Source organism: Erpetoichthys calabaricus, chromosome 13 (assembly GCF_900747795.2).
Source record: "Erpetoichthys calabaricus chromosome 13, fErpCal1.3, whole genome shotgun sequence".
Lineage (NCBI taxonomy): Eukaryota > Metazoa > Chordata > Cladistia > Polypteriformes > Polypteridae > Erpetoichthys > Erpetoichthys calabaricus.
The window spans coordinates 95,781,078-95,793,626 of NC_041406.2; positions in this window are offsets into that span (position 1 = coordinate 95,781,078).

Consider the following 12,549-nt stretch of genomic DNA (forward strand, 5'->3'; position numbering starts at 1 on the left):
CGGAACTGTCATCTCTGTCTTGTCATGGAGCACAGTTTAAACTTTTGAAAAAGAGACAAATGTTTGTTTGCAGTGTTTGAATAACGTTCCTGTCTCTCTACAACCTCCTGTGTTTCTGTGTAAATCTGTGACCCAAGCATGACAATATAAAAATAACCATATAAACATATGGTTTCTACTTTGCGGATTTTCACCTTTCGCGGGGGGTTCTAGAACGCAACCCCCGCGATGGAGGAGGGATTACTGTATATCTAAATCCCCGCGAAGTACTGCTTTTAAATTTTTATTAAGAAGAAAAGAAAACCTTTTTAAATTGAGAGAAAATATACCAATAACAATTTGTTAAGGATCTGTTTTTTTGTGAAGCAGCCTTAACACAGCTTTTCCGCTGTTTTATAAACGAACGCCATATAAGGTCTTCCTCTTTCGTTGCTTCGCCAACGGAAGCAGCCTTTTTATTTAATCCACGGGTTGTCCGCTGTTTTTTTGTTTGTTTATTACGATTGTTATAGTTCTGTTTGTATACCACGTTGTCAGTTCAGCACTCCGGTTGTAATATGACCAAGCTGTGCAAGCACACTCTTGAGAATGCAACGTATGGTTGTACAGGAGAAAAGCAATCTTGCCTCAAATCAATGGCAACCTTTTGTAGGTCTATGAACTTAATTTAAACTTTAGGTTTACACGGTGCTTTGTTTCTGACGTGCTGCGTTCTACGTGCTGTTAGCTAAGACCCGGCACTTAAAAGTTTCTCACTACAGCAATTTTTAATCCATTACAAAGTCATCCAAAGTGTTGTTTATACCTCGTGTCTTCTCATTAAACTTGTATCTCGTGAATATGGTATTGCAAACGGCAGCGGGAGCGTTTCTCATTAAACTTGAATCTCGTGAATATGGTATTGCAAACGGCAGCGGGAGCATTTCTATAAACTTAATTTAACCTTACGTTTTACACCGTGCTTTGTTTCCGCAGTATCGAAGTGATCACTCGTGCTGCATTTAGTCAGTTCACGTGAGCCGCTCTCTTGTGCCTTCTCAGTTGTGTAATGAATGTTTTCTTCAGGGCTCTTCCTTGTTTTCAGTTCACGTGATTACGTAGGAGGCGTGATGACGCGATACACGACTGAGCCTCCTCCATTACAGTATATGGACAAAAAAGAGGTTCCAGTTATGACCGTTATGCTTTGAATTTCGAAATGAAACCTGCCTAACTTTTGTAAGTAAGCTGTAAGGAATGAGCCTGCCAAATTTCAGCCTTCCACCTACACGGGAAGTTGGAGAATTAGTGGTGAGTCAGTCAGTCAGTGAGGGCTTTGCCTTTTATTAGTATAGATATACAGTAATCCCTCCTCCATCGCGGGGGTTGCGTTCCAGAGCCACCCGTGAAATAAGAAAATCCGCGAAGTAGAAACCATATGTTTATATGGTTATTTTTATATTGTCATGCTTGGGTCACAGATTTGCGCAGAAACACAGGAGGTTGTAGAGAGACAGGAACGTTATTCAAACACTGCAAACAAACATTTGTCTCTTTTTCAAAAGTTTAAACTGTGCTCCATGACAAGACAGAGATGACAGTTCTGTCTCACAAGTAAAAGAATGCAAACATATCTTCCTCTTCAAAGGAAACAGAGAGGAAAGCAAACAAATCAATAGGGCTGTTTGGCTTAAGTATGCGAAGCACCGCCGGTACAAAGCTGTTGAAGGCGGCAGCTCACACCCCCTTCGTCAGGAGCAGAGAGAGAGAGAGAGAGAGAGAGAGAGAGAGAAACAAAGTCAAAAATCAATACGTGCCCTTTGAGCTTTTAAGTATGCGAAGCACCGTGCAGCATACTTAAAAGCTGCACACAGAAGGTAGCAACGTGAAGATAATCTTTCAGCATTTTTAGACGAGCGTCCGTATCGTCTAGGTGTGCGAACAGCCCCCCTGCTCACACCCCCTACGTCAGGATCACAGATAGTCAGCGCAAGAGAGAGAGAAAGAAAATTAAGTTGGGTAGCTTCTAAGCCATCTGCCAATAGCGTCCCTTGTATGAAATCAACTGGACAAACCAACTGAGGAAGCATGTACCAGAAATTAAAAGACCCATTGTCCTCAGAAATCCGCGAACCAGCAAAAAATCTGCGATATATATTTAAATATGCTTACATATAAAATCCGCGATAGAGTGAAGCCGCGAAAGGCGAAGCGCGATATAGCGAGGGATCACTGTATATATATATATATATATATATATATATATATATATATATATATATATATATATATATATATATATATACTGCTCAAAAAAATTAAAGGAACACTTTTTAATCTTCTGGGCTATTGGTCTGGTTAGTTAAGTAGCAGAGGGGGTTGTTCATCAGTTTCAGCTACTTTGGTGTTAATGAAATTAACAACAGGTGCACTAGAGGGGCAACAATGAGACGACCCCCAAAACAGGAATGAATGGTTTAACTGGTGGAGGGAGGCCACTGAAATTTTTCCCTCCTCATCTGTTTTTGTTACTTGTTTTGTATTTGGCTATGGCAAGTGTCACTACTGGCAGCATGATGCGATACCTGGACCCTACAGAGCTGGCACAGGTAGTCCAACTTCTCCAGGATGGCACATCAATACGTGCCATTGCCAGAAGGTTTGCTGTGTCTCCCAGCACAGTCTCAAGGGCATGGAGGAAATTCCAGGAGACAGACAAGCAGTTACTCTAGGAGAGCTGGACAGGGCCCCTCATAGAAGGTCCTTAACCCATCAGCAGGACCCACCGGTATCTGCTCCTTTGGCCAAGGAAGAACAGGATGAGCACTGCAAGAGCCTACAAAATTACCTCCAGCAGGTAGGACGCGGATGTGAATGTCTCCGACCAAACAATCAGAAACAGACATCATGAGGGTGGCCTGAGGGTCTGATGTCCTCTAGTGGGCCCTGTGCTCACTGCCCGCCCGGCACCATGGAGCTCGATTGGCATTTGCCATAGAATACCAGAATTGGCAGGTCCACCACTGGCGCCCAGTGCTTTTCACAGATGACAGCAGGTTCACCGTGAGCACATGTGACAGACATGAAAAGGTCTGGAGAAGCCGTGGAGAATGTTATGCTGCCTGTAGCATCGTTCAGCATGACTGATTTGGTTGTGGGTCAGTGATGGTCTGGGGAGGCAAATCCATGGAGGGATGCACAGACCTCTACAGGCTAGACAACGGCACCTTGACTGCCATTAGGTATCGGGATGAAATCCTCGGACCCATTGTCAGACCCTATGCTGGTGCAGTGAGTCCTGGGTTCCTTCTGGTGCACGACAATGCCCGGCCTCATGTGGCGAGAGTATGCAAGCAGTTCCTGGAGGATGAAGGAATTGATACCATTGACTGTCCCCCACGCTCACTCGCCTGACCTCAATCCAATAGAACACCTCTGGGTGGGACATTATGTTACGGTCCATCCAACACCATCAGGTTGCACCTCAGACTGCCCAGAAGCTCAGTGATGCCCTGGACCAGATCTGGGATGAGATCTCCCAGGACGCCATCCATTGTCTCATTAGGAGCATGGCCTCCCCTGCCCTGATGTTGGTGGGCATGCATACCAGCATGTGGGGGCCACACAAACTACTGAGTACGATTTGGAGTTGCTACAATGAAATTTCAGCAAAATGGACTCGCCTGACACATCATTTATTTACTTTAATTTTTGGACTGTCTTTGAATTCAGCCCTCTGTAGGTTGATCATTTTCATTTCCATCAAACAATATGGCGTCCTTTCGTTCCTAACACATTACCAGTCCATATCAGTAGAGATAGCCAGCAGGATTTTTTTCCCATTGAGATCTGATGTGTTTTCAAAGTGTTCCTTTCATTTTTTTGAGCAGTTTATATACTGTATATATATAGGAATAAGTAAATAGAATATTATAAAGAGTTCGGGACCAACAGAGTACCCCTTTAAATAAATGAGGTCAAAATATAAATGAAAAAAAGGCATCAATAAGGATGCCTCGGGTCCTTGTGAGATGTAGTAACAAAAGGGTTTTCCATCACAGTGTATTTAACACTATGTGAGTGTGGTCTCAGAGGGTGCCAACTTCTGATGCCTTTGTGGTTTAAGGGGCGGGACCTCCAGGGTTGTGTGTGGTGTGATGTTACAGTCCATCCCTGGACTTGTCCTCTGGTCCCCAGGATTAGAGAGAAGAGGTGCTTAGCAATTGCTTTTTGCCGCTGCCCTGTGGTTGACTGTCATACTTTCATGGAACTGCTTTGACGCTCCTCACGCCCTTGAGTGTCGCTCAGGTCACTATGATGCTAGGCATAAGATGCACACACACAGTGTAAAAGATCAGTGCACACAGTAACTTGTGTCTAAATTTTGAAATAATTAGCAAAGACACAAGTAAGTAGAATTGATTAATTAATATCTGGAGAAAGATCTTGGGGTTGTGAATGTTGGTTTCAGATTAATAGTTGTTAACTACAGGTAAGTCACATGTGACTATTCTCCCATCTCTAAACTTCTTTGTATCTCTGCGGCTCACTATTTACCCAACAATGAACATAACAGGATTGCTGAAGCCTGATTTCGTTGAAAGTTCATGTTAACTTTTTGAGCTTAAAATGTTTTATCACTTAGAGGCATAATGAATTAGTGAAAAACTCATTAACACAGTTGAGCTATTAATTATCGATACGAACATCATATTAAAAAAAGGCACAATTTTCTGTTTTTAAGAAAATTAGCTAGTAAGCTTTGCTTCAGCAAATAAAGTGGCCATGGAAATGGAATTGCAGAAAAATTCTGATTAGTCAGTGGGGTTGGATTGAGAGCTGCTCCATATTTTAGAAACTGATAAATGAGGAAGCCAATCTTTCTAGTCTGTTACAATTATTTACATATGTTCTTGCAATTTTAAAGTATAAGGCAAATTGAATTCATATGCAGATTAATGTATGTATTACGACTTCATGTCCTATTTGGAATCCATTAAAATCATTAAACACTGCACATAGTGCACTGCAGTGCATATTCAGGCTGTAGGCTTTCGTTATTTATTAGAGCAAAAATTGCAATGAGAGTCTAATGAGTTCTGAAAACCCGATGCATATTCAAATGAGATTAATGTCCTTATAATAAAGAAAAAAGCTGTTTAAAAAGAGATGGCTTGAACTCCTTCCTGAAGTGACAACGAAAGAGGGTTTGACATCTTCATCGCTGAAAGCATTTAGACCAGCAGGCGCAGTTATTTCGGTGCCGAACATGAAAAGATGAAACGTGGAACTGTCGCCATGTGAGAGCTGGAAAATAATCCTACAGTATATCCATATGCATGCATAATGTAAAAAAAATTCAAGGCTTGTAATAAAATGAATTGAAAAAATAAAAAAAATCTGTAGTTTAAACAAGTGCTGTATACTGTATGTACTACAGAGAGGATTGTCTTATCTTTATTACTATGTTCCTTTCTGACTGTCCACCCTGCAAAAAATGAAATCTAAGCAAGTGAAATGACATTACATCTTGTTTACCTTATTGTAAGAATTATTGACTTATCAAAAAACTTATATTTACAGCTATTTAGCCTACTTTAAGAAATCTTGTCAAGTGCAATTTGCTTATTCCCCTTCAATGCTAAATGAAGGAAAACAACGCCCATGTAAAGTTTATTTTTGATTAGGCATTTTTTGCAGTCCATGCCCAGTAATAAACTTGCACCTCCAATACAAACTCTCCACAACATAATAACACAAATATAAACAATGAAATAATGAAAACTTATAATGTGAGTGGCAGCCACTTAATGGCTCGATGGCAGGTTAAACTGTAATGAGGACAGTGACGGAGTAGGATGGTGAAATCGCGCATCTTGAATTGAATTTCTAAGTGAATTTCCCCTTGGGATTAATAAAGTATCTATCTATCTATCTATCTATCTATCTATCTATCTATCTATCTATCTATCTATCTATCTATCTATCTATCTATCTATCTATCTATCTATCTATCTATCTATCTATCTATCTATCTATCTATCTATCTATCTATCTATCTATCTATCTATCTATCTATCTATCTATCTATCTTTGTAACTTGCCGGTTTCTTCATATCTGCCATCCAATACTAAGCAGTAACAAGTCAGACAATTTGGCGGAGCATTCGGTGACTAAGATAGCTAATATAAAAGTCTATTTAATATTTTTTATTTACTTCATCCAAGAGTCAGTTATTACATTTGTGTTTATTAAATAGTTTGGTAATAATGAGTCATATTCCAAAGGTAAAAGTGGATGACAGAATACATTAAATGTGTGTTTCTTAATGGCACTTTACAGTGGAGTCAAAAACAGAGCACAATAAAGATTGTGGTGGCTCGAAGTCAAGTGCTGTGAAAATGGCATTGTGGTGGAGGGTCTGTGACTAATCGTTATTCAATGTTCTGAAACAGTACATTTTTGAAAGTATACCATACAGAGAAGAATCCAATAATTAGCATTTGAAAAACTATTAATACTGTGGTACCCGGCGGGGGTTCAGGCCCGGCCGGGATGCCCAGGAGGAGCGGAGGAGTGCTTGTGCCTCCTCCAGGACACGAGGGGGCGTCCTCCCTGGTTGCTTTGGGGACCACGGGTACAGAGCTTGGAAGCTCAACCCTGTAGGGGCCTGTGGTCACCGCCAGGGGGCGCTCCGATGCCTTGGGAGCCCTGAACCTCAGTACTTTCGCCACACCTGGAAGTGCTGGGGAGAAGAGTATTGGGGACACCCGGAGGACTTCCAGATACACCGACAGAGCTTCCGCCACACAGGGGTGTTGCTACGGAAGCCCTTAGGATACACCTGGAGTCCTTCCAGGGCGTATAAAAGGGGCCGCCTCCCTCCAGTCGGGGGCAAGAGTCGGGTGGAAGAGGATGAAGCTTGGTGGAGAGGAGTGGAGGTGGACCAGAGACTGTAAAGGCATTGTGAGTGTGGCCAGGGACTTGAGGGGTGATTGGTGCTGCGGCACTGGGTATGTCCATCCATCCATCCATTTTCCAACCCGCTGAATCCTGAACACAGGGTCACGGGGGTCTGCCGGAGCCAATCCCAGCCAACACAGGGCACAAGGCAGGAACCAATCCCAGGCAGGGTGCCAACCCACCGCAGGACACACACAAACACACCCACACACCAAGCACACACTAGGGCCAATTTAGAATCACCAATCCACCTAACCTGCATGTCTTTGGAGTGTGGGAGGAAACCGGAGCGCCCGGAGGAAACCCACGCAGACACGGGGAGAACATGCAAACTCCACGCAGGGAGGACCCGGGAAGCGAACCCGGGTCCCCAGGTCTCACTGGGTATGTGCACTGTAAATATTATAAATAAACGTGTGTGTGGTGAAACCAACATGTCTACCTGTCTGTGTCCAGGCTGTTCGCCACAATACAAAATGATGAATACTAGCATAAATTCAGTATCGATATTACCCGGTCTACAGGACGGTAGTGAGACCAGCTATGTTATATGGGTTGGAGACGGTGGCACTGACCAGAAAGCAGGAGACGGAGCTGGAGGTGGCAGAGTTAAAGATGTTAAGATTTGCACTTAGTGTGACAAGGATGGATAGGATTAGAAGTGAGGACATTAGTGGGTCAGAGAGTCATAAAGTCAGAGAGGTGAGATTGCGTTGGTTTGGACATGTGCAGAGGAGAGACGCTGGGTATATTGGGAGAAGGATGCGAAGGATAGAGCTTTCAGGGAAGAGGACAAGAGGAAGGCCTAAGAGAAGGTTTATGGATGTGGTGAGAGAGGACATGCAGGTGATGGGTGTGACAGAGCAAGATGACGAGGACAGAAAGGTATGGAAGAAGATGATCCGCTGTGGTGACCCCTAACGGGAGCAGCCAAAAGTAGAAGAAGAATGGAGAAAAGAAACTGAAATAAGTTCCCCATCTTGCAATAATATTAGTTAAAACACAGTAATTTGTTAAAATTCTATAAATGCGATCTTGGAGAGAAACTGATTTATTGTAATGGCAATATGAATGTTATACCAAGGGGCAAGAAGATAACGGTCTTGTCGCGATTGTTCCTTTATATCTGGGACTGGAAGATCAGGTGCAGGGTGCCAGAGATCAGGGGGTTAAGCCACTGAAGCCCACCCCACCTCCCAACACTACTGTCCATTTTTAAACTCATCCTACTGTATATTTACATCAGGTAGGGCAGCTGCCCCTTTCTCATGCTATTAGTTAATTCAAACACCATTTAGCTGCAGGCTGATAAAGTTGGTTCTTTACAATCTGCAGGTAATATCAGTTCTGTTAGTTCAGTCTTAGATATGCTTACATAATTGCTTTCCCCTTCCATTTATTTCCAGAGAAGTGACCTTTTTGGATTCAATTAGTTACATTTTCTAAAGCAGTAGGAGAAGATGCTGCCTCGTGAGCTATTTGTGCACGCACATGTGCACTCTACTCGACATTTGTCTCACTTGCATTGGGCATTCGAGGGGCCTTATCAGAGAACTAAAAGAGGAACATCTACAAAATATACAAGTTCAAGCAAATGACCTCAAGGTGAAATCGAAACCGCAAACAATTCCTAGTTGAAGTCATACAGAACATTTCTTTTAAGATGTACAACCCAGCAAACAATGACATTGGATCGCTGTAGGCCCAGTGTGGTCAGTTATATTGGTCGCATGTGGGCAGCCATCAGTGGCCCATTATTGGGATTTGCACATCAGAGCAACATTGGCTCAGTTTGGGCAAACAGACAGGGAGCCCAGATTTGGTCGTGAATCTGAAAAAAGTCCATACTTTACTAGTCCATCCTTCGATTTTCTATATCCACTTCTGTACCCGGGCGGCACGGTGGTGCAGTGGTAGCACTGCTGCCTCGCAGTAAGAAGACCCGGGTTCGCTTCTTGGGTCCTCCCTGCATGGAGTTTGCATGTACTCCCCATGTCTGCGTGGGTTTCCTCCGGGTGCTCCGGTTTCCTCCCACAGTCTAAAGACATGCTGGTTAGGTGCATTGGCGGTCCTAAATTGTCCCTGGTGTGTGCTTGATGTGTGGGTGAGTGTGTGTGTCCTGCGGTTGGATAATGACTGACTGACTGACTTCTATACCCAGGAGAGCATTGCCAGGCATCTGAAGCCTATCCCAGCAAGCAATGGGAGCAGGCAGGAATAAACCCTGCATAGGACAGCAGCCCATCACAGACTGAACACACTCACACACCCAGCAATTCAGGGCCAATTTAGCATCACCCGATTTTGGACTGTGGGAGGAAACCAGAGCACCAGGAGGACACGGAGAAAACATGCAAACACCACACTGGGAGGAGAGCCCTACTTAATGGGAGGCAGCAGCTTTACCACTGCACCAGCCGTTACTGGTGGGTCCTCCCTGCGTGGACAGTGCTTTGAGTAGTGAGAAAAGCGCTATATAAATGTAAAGAATTATTAATTATTATTATTATTATTATTCCTTGAAACTTTTTATTAAGTGTGTATTTGTTTTTTATCATTGAAATTAAGTGTAATAATGGGTGGAGAGGAATGTCAGGAGTAATTTGTGACAGACGGGTATCAGCAAGAGTGAAAGGGAAGGTCTACAGGACGGTAGCGAGACCAGCTATGTTATATGGGTTGGAGACGGTGGCCCTGACCAGAAAGCAGGAGACAGAGCTGGAGGTGGCAGAGTTAAAGATGGTAAGATTCGCATTGGGTGTGATGAGGATGGACAGGATTAGAAATGAGGACATTAGAGGGTCAACTCAGGTTGGAAGGTTGGGAGACAAAGTCAGAGAGGTGAGATTGTGTTGGTTTGGACATGTGCAGAGGAGAGATGCTGGGTATATTGGGAGAAGGATGCTAAAGATAGAGCTGCCAGGCAAGAGAAAAAGAGGAAGGCCTAAGAGAAGGTTTATGGATGTGGTGAGAGAGGACATGCAGGTGATGGGTGTAACAGAACAAGATGATCCTCTGTGGCGACCCCTAACGGGAGCAGCTGAAAGAAGAAGAAGAATGAAGATTTACAATTTATTAATTAAAAAGAAAAGGAACAATAAGAAAAAACATATCTATTCTTAGAAAACACAAAATGCCTTTGCATTTATTGGTACTAATTACAACCCTGCACATTACCAATCTCTCTATATATAAAATCCAACATCTGTCTGTCTGTATGTCTGTCTGCTTCTCACGAGAGAACTGCTTAACGGATTTAGATTGGGTTTTATTCTGTAATTTGCTTGAACATTCCAGTTGATTTTTCAACTTCTCTCATTACGCTATGTTTCATAGTTCGCTTGTGGTACCGATTTATTTGCGTGAATCTGAGAGACCCACAACGAGGAGAGGGGGGTGGGGCCCTTGTCACTCATGTGCCAGCCTCGGGGCACTCCTTACCTCCACTTAGCTAGAGAACGAGAGAACTACTTAATGGATTTAGATCAGGTGTTCTCTATAATTTGCTTGAACATTCCGGTTGATTTTGCGACTTCTGTCATCACGCTAAGTATCATAGTTCGCTTGCAGTAGCAATTTATTTGCACGAATCAGAGGGTGTGGCCTCAGGAGTGGGGAAGGAGGCGGGTTTCATCCTCACTCACATGCCAGCCTCCTTTCGAGTCGCTCTATCTCTCGCTACATGTTGGAGCGTACCTTGCCTTCGCTTAGCTAGCGATACCTGTTTGTTCAGCAGACATTATCATCATAGAGATTGTTAAGGAGTAACGTTTGACGTTTTTGAGCGAGAAATCAGAGCTACGTGTGTTTTAGAGGGTAGCTGCTGATTGGCAGAGAAATCACGGCCATGTGAGTATAATAGTTCACTTGCAGGAGCGATATATTCTCGCTAATCTGAGACAGAGGTTGCGGGTCGAGGGGAGGGGGAAGCATGACGTCAGGAGTGGGGAGCCAGGCAGGGCCATCCTCTCTGTCCTGTTTCACTACTATGCGGGCGGAGCCGTGGGGAACGGCTAGTAATATATAAAAAATTATGCAATTTTAGCCAATATAAAATACTTTCTGAATGTTGTTCAGATTGTTATTTACACTTTTACAATCAAAATGTAAAACCCACTGAAAATATTAATTCACTGTGTTACTTACTTTAAGACATTGTTAAAAAATTGAAGACTATAGTGATAGTAATGATTACAATGGCCAGCGTAACCAAACCATCACTGAGCCTCTGAAGGACTTACAGGACTTGAATTACCAGGAATTAACCCAATTTAGGCCCACTGGGGGAACTTTGTTAAGGAGCCCCTTGTAGTAGCCCCCCACATTGAGCCAGTGAAGTATTTAACTGGGCTTTCCCAAGCCCACTCTTTCTATGGTCAGCCCACAAGGGGACACAGTGTGCGTGTTTGTAGGGGAGTTTGCAAATTCACCAGTGCTCTTTAATGGGAAATGTTAAAGCTTTGTACAGCGCAATCAGTTTCAGATATCCGAACGAAAATTGAACTGTCTCGACAAATTTCTTTGAAGAATTAGTGTGCCACATCTCAACAGAACTGGTCTACGGGGGGGCAAAATGGATACACAGACAGACATAGGCTTTTGCCAGTGGTGCTTAATGCATTATAGACGAACACATCTAAAATATGTGCATACTGTTGAACGGGCTTTGAGGTGCCACTCTCACTTAGCCTTGGATTTTTTTGTATAAAAGATGGACCTGTGAGACTGAACTTTTCCAGGCAGCACTCAAATCTCTGGTTTGAGAGCTTCTTTTTGAGAATTTTTTTCTTATGGTTTCAATGGTTGTGAGTTTCAGTTGCTGGTGGTGAATGAAATGAGTGAAGATTAAAGGAAAGGTGTTCTGTGGATCCAACATTCTTAGCTGCTGCAACAGTCCAGTCATGAATACTACTGAGCGAAGGTCGCGGATGCACACCTTGGACACCTATCGACAGGAAAAACTAGCAGATTTGGTATCCTTAGTTTATACATTTCTGGTAACCTGCACTCAGAACAAAAGATATCCTACTGATGGAGTCAAAGGACTACATTAAGTCTATGACTGCTGAGCAACATAACCCTTGCTCATTAATTTATATTGTGTTCTGTGTTTTTAGATCTGTATTGTATGGTCGTAATGGCTTCATTCAAAGGTTTATTGGCTGTAAGTTTGTGATCCACTACGACAAACATTATGAGCATATTTAAGCACTGTGGTTCCAGTACAAACGTTTTAGACCTTCCTCGTTTTTTAACTAACAGCTGCTTTACAGAATTTTGTGTGGTCTTAAACTTTATGTTTGTTTGCCCTACAGTAGGTCTGCCTATCTGTGGTTATTGTTAAGGAGAGTGCTGTCTTAGTAATCTATATATATATAAAAGTCAATGTATGTGTGTGTGTATGTACGAGGTGTGATCAAAAAATACGGTGAATGTTTTAAAAAAGAAACGTTTATTGCACTAACTAGTCACCCTCAAAATACTCTCCTCCACTTCGAATGCACTTATCCCAATGCTCCTGCCACTTTACGAAGCAGTTCTGGAAGTTTTCTGTTGAGAGTGTCTTTAGTTGGGCTGTCGTGGCTGCCTGGATGTCCTCAATGGAT